This window comes from Phyllobates terribilis, unplaced genomic scaffold (genome assembly GCF_046119375.1).
Source record: "Phyllobates terribilis strain yellow unplaced genomic scaffold, ASM4611937v1 Scaffold_9__5_contigs__length_417890890, whole genome shotgun sequence".
Taxonomy (NCBI): Eukaryota; Metazoa; Chordata; class Amphibia; order Anura; family Dendrobatidae; genus Phyllobates; species Phyllobates terribilis.
Genome location: NW_027362769.1, coordinates 171,442,716 through 171,458,528, shown reverse-complemented (window position 1 = coordinate 171,458,528; position 15,813 = coordinate 171,442,716).

Below are 15,813 nucleotides of genomic sequence, written 5' to 3'. Positions count from 1 at the left end.
GAGGCTTGCTGGAGGTCGGAGCATGGTGGCACTGACACGCTATACCCCGGGACACGCTCATTGTACCCGCTATCGGGTTTATATAAACACTCCAATTTTTGGCCAATGTGCCCAATTTTCCGGGACTGTGTTTGTTTGGGACTGTCCAGCCAAGTTTACTTGTATTCTGGACCGGAAGAGTGTTAGTGTGGAGCTGGTGGACTCGAGGTTGGCAGACATGACAGACAGACGGACTAGGTGGAAGGGACAGTGTAGATCCAGACTGACTCCCAGGGCGGCTTCAGGTGTATGCAGGGCTCCTGAGCGGCACAGTCCTGTTGGGCTCCTGTTTGCTTTTGATTTTTCCTCCTCGCCTTCCAGGACCTAACACTTTTATTTTTGGGTCGATAGAGTTGTATCAGGGCTTGTTTTTTTCCAATTTGAGCTGTACTTTTTATTATTACCATTTCTGATCTCTTTTAATTCCCTTTTCGGGGGGCGAAATGATAAAAAAAACAGCAATTCTGTCATTTCTATATTTTTATTTTATTTTATTATTTAGTGTATGAGATAAATATTCTGATGTTTTTTTACTTCGGACAGATACTCTCGTGGTGATATCAAATATGTTAAATATATTATATTTTTTACTATTTTATTTACATTCCATGAAAAGGAGCGTGATAAGAACTTTAATTTCTTTCTTTTTTTATTTATTTATTTTTTTAACATTTTTTATTGGTTCCCATTAGGGGACTTGAACCTACGATCTCTTGTACAATGTACTGTAATAATGTAATATTGTAGTGTATTGTAACATTAATTATTGCCAATAAGTCCAGCTGGGGTGGGTGGGAATTAAGGGTGTTGGAAGAGACATCACCCCCCTTTATTGTAAGGAGTTCGCTGAGCTCCGGAGCCCACTCCATACATGCAGAGATTACGTCCTCCTTACCCATGCGGCTGATATTTCAAGATAAAACCTGGGCACCGGGTTGCTGGTGCCAGCCCTGCTGACCGCCCATAGATGATGGTGCCAGCCCTGCTGACCACCCATAGGTGTTGGTGCTAGTGACGCGCCCCTGGGCCTGTGTCGCGCAGCGTTGCGCACGCGGGAGCTTACCCGGAGCCGGATCTGTTGAGGGTTGTAGTCTCGTGGCGGTGATCCGGTCCGTGCCCAGGGAGTCAGACTAAGTGGCGCTGTATTAGCGGTAGATGTTGGACGACTACGCCACCCGTTGAGTACAGCTGAGGAGCTGCTGCTGCAGGGCAGACCGCTGAGGCCGGTGGTAGGATTGTGCAGCGTGATAGTATAACCCCCAACGGGAGGGGTATGGCCTCAGGGCAGCCGACGTGGATGATGGGGGTAGCAGGAACCACTCGGGGACGGTACGGTGTAGTTCAGGGTCTTTACTGGTGACAAAGATAGACCCTCCCGGAGTACTGGCTAGCGGTTGGGGCCTGGTCAGTCCTTGAGCAGATGGGATCTCCCCTGGCCAGGCGGAGTTGTAGGCCTCCCAAACTAACGATACTCTTCTGGCTACCTATAAGCAGCCCACGTCCCTGAGTGTACCGTGTGGTGCTCACCCGTATGGCCGGTGACTCGGGGCCTTCTAGTAGCTTCCGCTCCACGACGGCGGTGCTGGTCCCATGCGTGTGACCGTGCCTTCGGGTTTCTTGGCCAGAGGACCTGAAATCCCCTGCCTGACGGATTCTGCTGCTGGGTAGGAGTTAGTCCCCACAGCCTCGGACTCCGGGTCCGGTAAGAAATCTTCTCAGTCAGGGCGAGCTCTGCAGCTGCCAGCCCCTGACTCCTTGTAACACTGCTCCCACAGAGCTCCTGATGTTTCTTCCTATGCTGCTTCTCTTCTCTACTTCTGGCATGGCCCAGGAGCTGGGCCCAGCCGGAGCCACAGCTCCCTGTCAGCCCTCCTGGCTCAACTCTCCCTCTGAACTCCCTAACCCTGCCTCAGCCCCAGGTTTATATAGGGGAAGTTCTTCCCCTCCCAGGACTGGGCAGGAGGTGTGGCATGCATAGGATCCCTGACCAAGAGACCTCCCACCTGCTCTCAGACATAACATTGCTTGTTACTGTGGAAACCAGACCCCTGGGGTGCCACATTCCCCCCTAGTGAAATTTAGTACTCCGGGACTAAACATATTTTTAGAAAAACATAACAAGGCATAAACAATAATAATACAATAAGAAAAACACATAAAGATGGTTACGGCGTGTCCGCAACCGGGTGCAGTCTTTGAAGGAAACAAAGGTGTCCATTTCACCAAAACAGGGAGACGTAACCAGGTAGGGGTCTGTCCTGCCCCGAGTCCTTAACAGTCTTTTAGTCCATCCTGGGTTACGCTCCACTAACTGTACAAAGGATTCCCGGTAAATCCACCAAGGACTCCTATAAATTACTAGAAACACATAATTATTTACAGGATATGGCCGCTCTCAGTCCTCGGCCAGTGGGGATAAGGATTGGCTGCTCACAGTCCTCAGCCTGGTAAGGGATAGGGGATGGCTGCTCACAGTCCTCAGCCTGGTAAGGGATAGGGACACACGGGGAACAATTCACTAATCCCAACGGGGACCATATTTTAATTAGCAGCAGTCCTTGTACCCTAACGGGTAACTATGTACAGCTCTTTATTCACGCTACTTCCCTTCAGTAGCTATGTCCTCTTTGTGCTCCCTCCAGAGGGTAGTCCTCAGACCCGTCCGGGTCCTCTTGGCTTTCCTCGTATTGGTAGTACTGCAGCTCCTCCTCGGTTAGCTGGGTTAGTATCTCTGCGACAGTCCTCCTCCCAGGTGGCCAGGACTTTACCCCCCTTTGGGCTGCCCCGGTTAATTGGGCCACCAGGATGCTCACTTTTTGCTCCTCTGTGAGGGGGTACACCTGGAAGAGGCTATCCAGCTTTTCTCTAAAGTCATGCAGGGTATGTGACTCCCCTGAGTACTGGGGTAGCCAGGCTGCCCCCGGGATATAGGGCATGGTGAAAGGCATGACCGCAACAGCGGTGGCGCTGGCGGGGGTTGAAGCGGTGAAGCTCTCCTCCGTATCCGACATCCTTCTCCCCCCTAGTGGACCGTGGCCTACCTTGCGATGATCCTCTTCCGTAGGCCGCGGCTCCGCAGTGGATCGTCAGGGTTGAGGACCTTCCGTCGCGCTCCTGTGACGTCGGCGTCTGCTGGGCTCCTTCCAGGACCTTACGCAACGTCCGGACGTGAGGCGGGGCTTCAGTTCTCGCGCGCTTTCGGAGTCCACGCCCCTCTTCTTCCCGCGCGGCGTCCTCAAGATGGCGTCCAATGGCGGGAAAACTCCACGTGTGGCGGGAAGAAGGCTGAAGATGGCGCCGGATGGCGGGAAAACTCCACCGATGGCGGGAAGGAAGCGGAAGATGGCGCCGGATGGCGGGAATCTTCACCACAGGTAAGTTTGAACAGTCTTTTTCAGGCACGCAGTACCCGGTGGTTGCGGGCACGAGATTCTGCCGACTACGCCAAAAGTTGACGCGCCCCTGGGCCTGTGTCGCGCAGCGTTGCGCACGCGGGAGCTTACCCGGAGCCGGATCTGTTGAGGGTTGTAGTCTCGTGGCGGTGATCCGGTCCGTGCCCAGGGAGTCAGACTAAGTGGCGCTGTATTAGCGGTAGATGTTGGACGACTACGCCACCCGTTGAGTACAGCTGAGGAGCTGCTGCTGCAGGGCAGACCGCTGAGGCCGGTGGTAGGATTGTGCAGCGTGATAGTATAACCCCCAACGGGAGGGGTATGGCCTCAGGGCAGCCGACGTGGATGATGGGGGTAGCAGGAACCACTCGGGGACGGTACGGTGTAGTTCAGGGTCTTTACTGGTGACAAAGATAGACCCTCCCGGAGTACTGGCTAGCGATTGGGGCCTGGTCAGTCCTTGAGCAGATGGGATCTCCCCTGGCCAGGCGGAGTTGTAGGCCTCCCAAACTAACGATACTCTTCTGGCTACCTTGCTAGAGGCGGATATAAGTAGCCCACGTCCCTGAGTGTACCGTGTGGTGCTCACCCGTATGGCCGGTGACTCGGGGCCTTCTAGTAGCTTCCGCTCCACGACGGCGGTGCTGGTCCCATGCGTGTGACCGTGCCTTCGGGTTTCTTGGCCAGAGGACCTGAAATCCCCTGCCTGACGGATTCTGCTGCTGGGTAGGAGTTAGTCCCCACAGCCTCGGACTCCGGGTCCGGTAAGAAATCTTCTCAGTCAGGGCGAGCTCTGCAGCTGCCAGCCCCTGACTCCTTGTAACACTGCTCCCACAGAGCTCCTGATGTTTCTTCCTATGCTGCTTCTCTTCTCTACTTCTGGCATGGCCCAGAAGCTGGGCCCAGCCGGAGCCACAGCTCCCTGTCAGCCCTCCTGGCTCAACTCTCCCTCTGAACTCCCTAACCCTGCCTCAGCCCCAGGTTTATATAGGGGAAGTTCTTCCCCTCCCAGGACTGGGCAGGAGGTGTGGCATGCATAGGATCCCTGACCAAGAGACCTCCCACCTGCTCTCAGACATAACATTGCTTGTTACTGTGGAAACCAGACCCCTGGGGTGCCACACTAGCACTGCTGACTGCCCATAGATGATGGTGCCAACCCTGCTGACCTCCCATAGATGATGGTGCCAGCCCTGCTGACCGCCCATGGATGATGGTGCCAGCCCTGCTGACCGCCCATGGATGATGGTGCCAGCCCTGCTGACCTCCCATAGATAATGGTGCCAGCCCTGCTGACTGGCCATAGATAATGGTGCCAGCCCTGCTGACTGCCCATAGATGATGGTGCCAGCCCTGCTGACCGCCCATAGATAATGGTGCCAGCCCTGCTGACCGCCCATAGATGATGGTGCAGCCCCGCTGACCGCCCATAGATGATGGTGCCAGCCCTGCTGACCGCCCATAGATAATGGTGCCAGCCCTGCTGACCGCCCATAGATGATGGTGCAGCCCCGCTGACCGCCCATAGATGATGGTGCCAGCCCTGCTGACCGCCCATAGATGATGGTGCCAGCCCTGCTGACCGCCCATAGATAATGGTGCCAGCCCTGCTGACCGCCCATAGATAATGGTGCCAGCCCTGCTGACCGCCCATAGATAATGGTGCCAGCCCTGCTGACCGCCCATAGATGATGGTGCAGCCCTGCTGACTGCCCATAGATGATGGTGCCAGCCCTGCTGACCGCCCATAGATGATGGTGCAGCCCTGCTGACTGCCCATAGATGATGGTGCCAGCCCTGGTGACCTCCCATAGATGATGGTGCCAGCCCTGCTGACCGCCCATAGATGATGGTGCAGCCCTGCTGACCGCCCATAGATGATGGTGCCAGCCCTGCTGACCGCCCATAGATAATGGTGCCAGCCCTGCTGACCGCCCATAGATAATGGTGCAAGCCCTGCTGACCGCCCATAGATGATGGTGCAGCCCCGCTGACCGCCCATAGATGATGGTGCAGCCCCGCTGACCGCCCATAGATGATGGTGCAGCCCCGCTGACCGCCCATAGATGATGGTGCAGCCCCGCTGACCGCCCATAGATGATGGTGCAGGCCTGCTGACCGCCCATAGATGATGGTGCAGCCCCGCTGACCGCCCATAGATGATGGTGCAGGCCTGCTGACCGCCCATAGATGATAGTGCAGCCCCGCTGACCGACCATAGATGATGGTGCAGCCCCGCTGACCGCCCATAGATGATGGTGCAGCCCCGCTGACCGCCCATAGATGATGGTACAGGCCTGCTGACCGCCCATAGATAATGGTGCCAGCCCTGCTGACCGCCCATAGATAATGGTGCCAGCCCTGCTGACCGCCCATAGATGATGGTGCCAGCCCTGCTGACCACCCATAGATGATGGTGCCAGCCCTGCTGACCGCCCATAGATAATGGTGCCAGCCCTGCTGACCGCCCATAGATGATGGTGCCAGCCCTGCTGACCACCCATAGATGATGGTGCCAGCCCTGCTGACCGCCCATAGATGATGTCAACCTAGAGACTGTGAGGCAGTGCTACTTATAATTCTGGAGTCTTCCTATGTAGCAAAGGTGCAGTTGCAACCGCGGCACCACCTTATATCTCTGCTCCTGACTGTGGCTCATTTTGATCTAATTCTAAGGAACCAGACCTAACTCTAGGGGTTATTGAGATGTGCAGGTATAATTATATATACTGTGAGTAGGATTTCTCATGGTGATTCCCCCTATGATCTGCCATGTTATAAGAGGAGTGAGCACTAATCTGTATCCAATTCACACCTACTGATCATCAGAACATTCCGTTTCACAGCAGACTGTAAAGCGAGATACAAGTCTACTCTGCTCTGCTGACATCTAGTGGTCAGAGAGAGAAATTGCAATTTCATCACTCAATTTATAAAGTATCTACAGCTTCTAAAAATTAAGAACTTTTTTTTTGTAAAACCTCTTTTTAATATGTTGTGTAATCGCTGGCACATCTAATCTCTGGCAAATTGCTTGTTTCATATTGTGTAAAAATTTCCTATCAATTAATTCGGGTTGCTCTATTGGCTACCGGCGGACACTTGGAAGGTGTCTGTGTCTGTTTGACTAATGACTGTATTGTAATTGCTCTGCAAACAGTGGAACAAAGCTGAACTAACAACTTTAATGGCTAAATTATGTGTTCCTGTGATAGGATCATTTACTAAGCGAAATCACCTTACACTGGAGAATCGCTATATGCTTAAAATGAAGATTTCAAAGACAGGTAAAAGTTACCTATAATGAGCAAATAAGATAGGAAAGCCAAGAGCTACATTAAAATCGCTAAAAAAGCAACTCCTGATCTATTGTCCTCTATAATGGGGTTTCTGCTCCAGATAATCCCTTTTTATTGGGAGACCCCTTGACAATAAGCTGATCACAGGTTGTATCCTTCCAGGGACCACCAGTGATCAGCCTTAACTAGTCAGCAAGTGTTCAATTCTCCTACAGCGCCCCCACAGGAGAAATGAAGTATTACACCATTCTTATTTCTATCAGTGTAATGTATGGACAGTAAAGGCCCTCCAAAATGCAAGGCACTCTTCATACCATCACTTTGGGAAATAAATGAGGGTCTTCCATGATGGCCTCTTCTTCTTATTCCTTTATAGGTCAATTGCTGAATTGTCAAAATTTGAGACAGGGCTGTCCACATTTAGGAACAATTTTTTTTATCTTTACTTAAATGCATGTATCTGAGGATGAAACTAATTTTTGCAAGTGAATTCATTAGAAATGTTGCACCGTTTGGCTTTTACAGGCTCTTTGTCTCCTGCACATTCAATGTTGGTGTGGTCTGTGGTCATTAATCATCTGAGGGGAGCTCAGAAAAGACAGACAAAAGAGTTACAAGCTCTCACTTTATACTCTTAGAATAAGCTCACTGACAGATTCTCAGTTACCTCATTCTACAGCCAGCAATAGATTGTGTAACATGGAGACTACAGGAGGCAAACCTTGCAACAGTTTTAATGAAACCGAATAGTAAGATTGATTCTTAGTCCTAAATACATGGAAAATGTCCCCCAAAGTGGAATGTGCTCCAAACTAGCACCAGTCATGTACACATCCTGCATCTACTAATCAGATCCTATCACCCAAAATAAGGGAACTGCTATTTATACATTACCCCAATACTACAGGGGTCATTTTATTATTATTATTTATTATTATAGCGCCATTTATTCCATGGCGCTTTACATGTGAAAAAGGGGTATAATACAAGAACAATTACAATAATCTTGAACACAATGTGACGGCGACTGGTACAGGAGGAGCGAGGACCCTGCCCGCGAGGGCTCACAATCTACCAGGGATGGGTGAGGATACAGTAGGTGAGGGTAGAGCTGGTCGTGCAGCGGTATGGTGGTGCGAGGGTTAATGCAGGTTGTAGGCTTGTCGGAAGAGGTGGGTCATTTGTGAACTACTCCCACCAGGCCATGTCCAAGCCAGTAGCTTTTTTTTTACTTTCAGTCCCATTTAACTAATTTTAGTTGGAGTTTTGGATCAGTGTATGATGGGAGTTGTAGTTCTACAACTGTAGTAAAGCCATAACTACTAGTGTCAGCATTGATGACTTGCCAGCACTTTATGCATCAACCATGGTCACAGAACTGCAGGTTCTAGATCCCCCCCCCCACCACTAGGGTATGCTGGGGCTTGTAGTCCTGCCGCATCTGTATTACAGCCCCAGATTAATTAAAGTGTCATTATATTGTTTCCATCAATAATTCACCCTGATTCAATCCAGATTGGCCTCTTTGTGTAGAGATTTGGCCGCCCCTATCCTCCTAACTTCGGTGAGGAACAATGGCGAGCAATAGGGCACAAGAAGTAAAAAGTAATCCCGAGCGATATCCCACTGTCCAGGCACAAAACCCAGCGCTGCTGCAAAGAACAGGAACATAATCTATTGATCTCCTGGAAATGTGCAGCTGTGAAGGATTAGAGAGGGAGCAAGGACAGGAGGGAAGGAGGAAGGGGCGAGCCGAGGAAATGTGTCAACCCTACAGAAGAGTAACAGGGACTTAGGGCTAAGCGTTACATGATACTCTCATTGAGCGCCAATTTTAGATCAATAATTGAACTTATTAAAGTAATTTATTCATAATTGGAAAATGGAGAATAGAGGACGCCGTATATAAAAAATAATCTGTGCCCCCTTCACGGCTCATCTCCAGCTAAGACATCCTTTGTAAATGTGAAGAGCTGCCTACATGTTGGGTCAAGACGGCTATCACCTTTGTGATGGGGTTCTGCTCTATGAGAGGTGTTAACGGAGCACAAAAAATCTAAAATTGCTCTTAATATGTCGATATGAAAACAGAAAATCTCTCGTCATGCAGAGGAGGCAAAAATGCTAAATAGTTTTGCATTGAGCTCTTTAGCTCCCCCCAGTGGTGGCTGGAAGCATGAAGAATTTTATGATTTAAAGCTCTTGTCTTTTCAGGCCTATTCAGGGGTTTGGTGCTCTGTGTTACAAAAATTGATCTCCGAATACTACGAAGATATTATGGCATTAATGAGTACAGAAATTTGCATTTATTTATATGAAGAAAGTAGCAATCGAGAGTGGTCATTGACTCTAAGGTAATGTTGGCTGCATCATTATGCAGATAAGCATCAGCTGTTACCCTAGATATGCCCGCGTTCTTAATAAACATGCATGTGCCCTATAAAAAGAGACCACCATTAACCTATATATGTCTGGTGTCGTAGCGAGAGATGCAGAGTTGCCACTTCTTTTCATAGAAAGAAAACACTTATTAACATGCAGGATAAAGGAATGGCTGCAAGAACACAAAAGAAACACTTTTTGATCTATATATTCTGTTACTCATTGAATTAATGGCATGTGATGGTACAAGAAATGCAGCAGATACAATGAAATTGCAGGATGGGGGGATGGGTCTTTGTCTCTCTATAAGAAGTGGGGGTGGAGTTTTTGACTCTCTGCTCCTGCTCTCCTATCTGTCACACTACATACAGACATAATAGAGAGGATAGCTTTCAGTACAGGGCAGGCAAGGCAGGAGCAATGCATGCTGGGAAATGAGCAAAATGAAGTTCCAACACCTATAGTGCTGGCAGAATGATGATGAAGCACCTCCCACTCTATCAACTTAAAAAGCAGGAGATTTGGGAGAGTTTCTGTACATATTAGACTGGTAAGTGCAGCAAAAAACAGTTTTAAAGTTGTAAAGGATCAGGGCAGCAAGATCATGCTTTTCTACAGGATTTGAGCGAGAAGATAGGTGCTTCATGAAGGCGCCACTATGGGGAGTTCACTGCATCTGGACTTATCCTGCTAATATTGTGCTCAATGGGAGCTGTACAAGTCCAGATACATGGAGCTCCCCCTAGTGGTGACTTTGCCAGCTGCATTATCAGTATCATGGAAAGCAGTCCAGTCCCAGACCTCCTCCCACCACAGCGCAGAGTTTTGCCCTGATTCTATGGTCACTGCCAAAATGTGTAATAAAAACTGCAGTGCAATGAAAATGAATTAAAATATTCAATTATTTTATACGGCTGGATGTTCCACCAGATTATTCCCTCGAAGACCCCCCGGGATCTACGAGAGGCAAATTGATTGTAAAAATCCTATGATTTGGTTGTGTCACCTCATCCACCTGTACAAAATGTCATCCGCAGGAGCCCGAACATCTCTACAGACTCCTCATGACCTTTTCATTGCTTATTTTTTTTATTTTCAGCAGAAATTGGCAGGATCCTCATCTGTCATAAGGATCAATGATTATCAATAAGGTGAAGGACAGATCCCCAGAATAAATCTAATTGCTTATATGTCGGGGATTTAAAGGAGCAACATGCCAATTAATGGTGAGAAAATAATATTGCAAAATCTATTTATCTGTCTCTCCCCAGACTGATACATTTTACCTGCACTGATACATTGTAGCAATTATCACAACAGGAGAGAGATTGGTGATGCTGAAGTGGAGGATTGTCTAGATGGAATGCAATAGAAACAATGAAGTTTGTCCATTCCGACTGTTTTGCATTCACTGACAGCCAGCACAGCTTCACAGGATGTACTTATTTTTACTATATACTGCAACATTATAGCATTGCATTATATAGTTCAAGCTATTAAATGATCGCAGGTCAAGTCCCTTAGGAAAACTAAAAAAGAAAGTGTGTAAAAAGTAACTAAAAACTTTTTTATGAAAATATTTAAAAAATAAAACAAAGTAAAAATGTACAACAAAAATTAATAAACAAAATTTGTTTTTTGCTGCATCCGTAAGAATCCAATCCATGAAAATATAAAATTAAATTCCCCATGTTGTAAACACCGTAAATAGAAAATAAAATAAATCTCAGAATTGTTTTTTGTTTGGTTACTGCACTTTTACGAAAATTGATCAAGATGTGCTAAGAAAAACTACAGATCACCGCGTGTAAACAAAAACAACAAAGTTTTTGGTCTCAGGAAATGGTGACGCAAAAAAATGTAAAAAAAAAAAGTTCTGAATTTTTTTAAAAGCAGTGAAATAAAAAAAAAGTTGTACAAATTTTTGTATCACTGTAATCAAACTGATCTGGAGAATCAAGTTTATACCTGGTAAAAAAAGAAATCCCAAAAGTTTTTGTTTTTTTTCACCATTTCACAGAACTTGGATTTTTTTTTTCCTGGTTTTCAGGACATTATATGGCAAAATTAATGACTTCATTCAAAACTACTAATTGTCTCACAAAAAAACAAATCCTCGTATGTTAATGTGCATGAAAGAATAAAAAAGTTATGGATTTGGGAAAAAGAAGAGGAAAAAAAAAAACAAGGTGGAATAATGAAAAAAGTCTGCGTCCTTAAGGGGTTAAGATAAAATAATGGGATTGCTATTTAAGCAATTTTCTGTGAAGCAGCCCCACATTAGAGACTAGTACATGCGGGCGAGAGGATGATAATACAGAGAGGCACCGGCGTCTCATTAATACACAGACGGGGTCCGGGCTGTTTAAATAAGCTATTGATCCGTTTATCATTGGTTTTTTTTTAAAGGTGATTTAATTGCATTTTTCTTCTTTAATCGTCCTTTTTCTGGGTTTAACGGTTGTTTTTTATGCCGTTTTGCAAAGCGCGGCCCCTCTTTGATATCATCTCGGTATAGACAGGGAGGGGCTCCGTATAAATGGGGCTATTTATTTAATAGGACGGATGGATTTGGCAGCACAGGACCATGTCATGTGGGCAGTGAAAAGGTTAATGAGCGACGGACTCTGTAATAAATTCCTGGAGTGGAACAAGCACATTTATCTTCTCCATTGTCCCCCAGCATTTACACACTTGTGGCAGACGTGGCTATCTCCATTAACATGATGCATTGCGTGTTATTTAAAGCCATATTAAGAGGAGGAGGACTGAGGAGCGGCACATCCAATATCCTGAAAGCACTTCATTAACTCATAAGCGCCTTGCTGCAAAAACTGCTCTCAGGAGAGACCTAATCAGAGACTTCTGGCGTCCTCCAAGTGGGGCAAAGGAGGGGGCACCCGGAAATTAATATGGGCTTGTCTTCTTGGAGCGGGCTTGTCTTCTTGGAACTGGCTCGTGCCTTTAGGTCCCCCTTCCTGATGATTGGTCCTGTGTAATGCCCAGGGTTTGACCAGTATGGAGGTGCTCCGATGGGGGCTGATAAGCACCAAGCTTCACCCTTGCTGCAAAATGTATCCTTGACCTTGGACCGCCAGCACATTAGAGGGGTCTTTGCCTTGTTAGGTTAGGTTCTATGTTATGCCATGCTAACAACATACAGGTGGATTTGTGCTGGTTATTGCAGGCACCGTACCTTTAATATATACCCATGGGGCCGACTGCACAGGGAGGAAGCCCACTTGGCCCAGACTTCCATCTGCAATATCAGCCATACCAACACAGCGGACGGGCACTGCACTATGTGTATGGCAGGGGTTCAGGAGCTGTGTTATACAATCGGTACCTAGTGCAACCCCTTAGATACCACAGTCAATTGTGACAGCAGCATTTAAGGGGTTGGAAGTAGGGAGAAGCGTTCCTTCTGACAGTCATCGCTCCCCCCCATGCGCTGCGGAGGGCCCATGATGTTGTTAAGGCAGCAATAGATCTACTTAAAGCCCTTGAGTCAGTAAGAGGGCTGAAATAGAATGTAAAAATCAATTAAAAATGTTTAAAAAAAAATAGAAAAAATAAACTTATAAGGATTCTTTCACCCGCCTTTACTAGAACATAAATGAAATGTAAAAGATATAAAAAATGAGCATATGTGGTTGCCACGTGCGTAACAACGGTTTGAACTAAACAAAGAAAAAAGGTTTATCCCATATGATGATCCATGAAAAAAAGAGAAAAGGCAGAATTGCTGTTTTATGGTCATTTCACCTCCGGAAAAATGGAATCAGAAAGTTGAATGGACCCGAAAATAGCATCAATAAAAGCGACAACTCGTTCCGCAAAATATAAGCCCGATACAACTCTATCAGCTGTGAAAGAAAAAAGTTACAGCTTTTGAAAGGCGAAGAAGGGCCCCTGGGACTCATATAAACCCGGAGCCACATGTGGGCACCCAAGTTGTTTGGGGTGCAGGTCACACGTTGGAGCGTTGCATCGCACAGACTCCATCTAGATGAGGCCGGGTTATATAAGGAGGCAGTTTAGCCTCCTTAATGGTCAGATGCTCATAGAGAGATACAGTCACCAAGTTGGCAGAGTCCTGTATAGCCAAGATGGCCCCGTCCTAACGTAGTAAGAAGAGGAGGATCCCCACTTGGAGTTCAGTCTGTCGATGGGATTAGTGACCCTGAGATCCGATGTCAAAGTCTTTGCATGAGCAATAAATCATATTGATACTTGGGTTTCCAACAAATCAAAATGTATCTGAATACTGCAATATCAAAAGAAGAAGCCAACCACGATCACAGCCTGTATAAGAGCCGAGGCAGGGAATGCAGCAGCCTGTTTATGGTGAATCTGGATAATGAGAGGACGTCACAGCTCACAGTATAGCAATAGAGTTAGAGAGAGAAAGCCATAAAATACTGAATAAACAGTACGGATAGTGTGTGACAGCACAGTAGTGAAGAACAGTTACCGTCCGTTTACCCATAGCCATATATGTTGTGCTTGCATTAAAGAGCTTGAAAGGAGTTACAGTAGCTACAGTCCTAGGAGACCTGAGAGTGTTACACATGTATTTTTAGGGCAGTTGACGTAATTTTGATTCATGTTGAATCAATTTGCTGTAAATTTCCTGGAAATATTCTGTGAATCTGGCGAAACAATTTGCTCATTTCTAGCAAAAGGTACTCGGTCGGCCCCCCAGGACATGCAGTAGATGTCTCCTGGTGGTTAATAGGCTGGGTAATGTCTAATAGGGGAGAAACAAACCTAGTCGAGGGTATGGGGTACCAGAAAATATGGTGAACAGAACAATAGTCTACAAGTCACGCAGATACAGGGGCAGCAGGGGTGAGACGTAGTTGGTAAAGACAAGGGTTGGGTAGCAGAGGGGGTATGTAGATCTTAGGATCCCTCTATGTCATACAGATCAGTGCGGATCAGAAGCGATCCATCATCCTATCTGGAATATTTAGCAGTACCCCGTCGCCTGCAGTCACCCAGGAGCAGAAAGGAACAGCGGTGATATTTTAGCACGTTGAGGTTTTCCTCTCCACGACGCACATCCTCCATCTCAGTATTGATTAGCCCGTGACAGACATGTTGTGTTAGTATGTGCGCGTGTCGATACACTGCCCCCGGCTTCCACCATTACTCATGCAGTGGGGACTGATAGGAAATTCATCAGGGACGTAAAGACACAAGACCCGGCAATGTGATGGGGGAAGGGGGTGACGGATAGGTCTGCGCAATCAAATATGATTGATTGAGAGACATAGATTATGAGGATTAATAATTTCCCAGGAAAAGAAGTCAACAGGATTTTTAGGGTCATCATCTCATCTGAGCAACATCTAATCTTCATTATAAAACGCTGCGATAGTTAATGAGGTGCAATGGAGACATTTCCACCATCAATAGATATCCGCCTCTGATCATCCAACCAGATCTGCCGCAGCACGAAACATGGCGGGCTCAAAATCGCAAACAATTAGCCAAAATATTCTCTTAAAGGGACATGTCCGTAAAATGTAATGAGCAAATCTAGAAGCAGAACAGAAACATTTTCCTATTTGTCTCTTCTCAGAAAATCTGTAAAGTCTTGAAGAAATCTTCAAAAGAAGTATTAAACTTTTACAGCCGGATTTCCTCCATGCTTAGGATTAAGTTTTGGAAAGTTGGGGAGTTGAGTGGTACTTTGTGTCACGTGGGAGAAGAGGTCTTCTATTTGCAGCCTAAAGTCTACAGGGGTGGAAAGAAAGTAAATAAAAAGGAAAACAAAGATTTTATATACTTTCTTTCAGCTTTGAAACTAAGCACATCAAGTAAGAAGTTTTTCGTGAGTTACTTGTAGTTTACGGTGTATTCCCTTATGGCCGGGGGTGCTCGGACCCATAATGTCTTGCACCTATTACATTGCATGGTATAGTGCAGCCAATCAGGAGGGACATAAGTATAGCCAATATAATAGCCAAAGCAGGGAATGCAGCAGCCGCTTTGTGGTGAATCTGGAAAGTGAGAGGACGCTGTAGCTTAGCCAAAGAAAAAGGAAGAGAAAGCCATAAAACAATAAAGAAACTGTATGATTAGTGTGTGACAGCACAGTAGTAAAAGTGTGAGCGCAGAGAATAGTGTCATACATGTGTATCAGAGCAATGAGAGTCTTTGGACGTTCGCTGCAAATTGAATCTCCTGCAAAAAAATAATCGAATCATCAATCACAGGAGAGCTGACAGATCCTCTAAATACTACACCACACAGGAGAGCTGACAGATCCTCTAAATACTACACCACACGGGAGAGCTGACAGATCCTCTATATACTACACCACACAGGAGAGCTGACAGATCCTCTATATACTACACCACACAGGAGAGCTGACACATCCTCTATATACTACACCACACAGGAGAGCTGACAGATCCTCTATATACTACACCACACGGGAGAGCTGACAGATCCTCTATATACTACATCACACAGGAGAGCTGACACATCCTCTATATACTACACCACACAGGAGAGCTGACAGATCCTCTATATACTACACCACACAGGAGAGCTGACAGATCCTCTATATACTACACCACACAGGAGAGCTGACACATCCTCTATATACTACACCACACAGGAGAGCCGACAGATCCTCTATATACTACACCACACAGGAGAGCTGACACATCCTCTATATACTACACCAC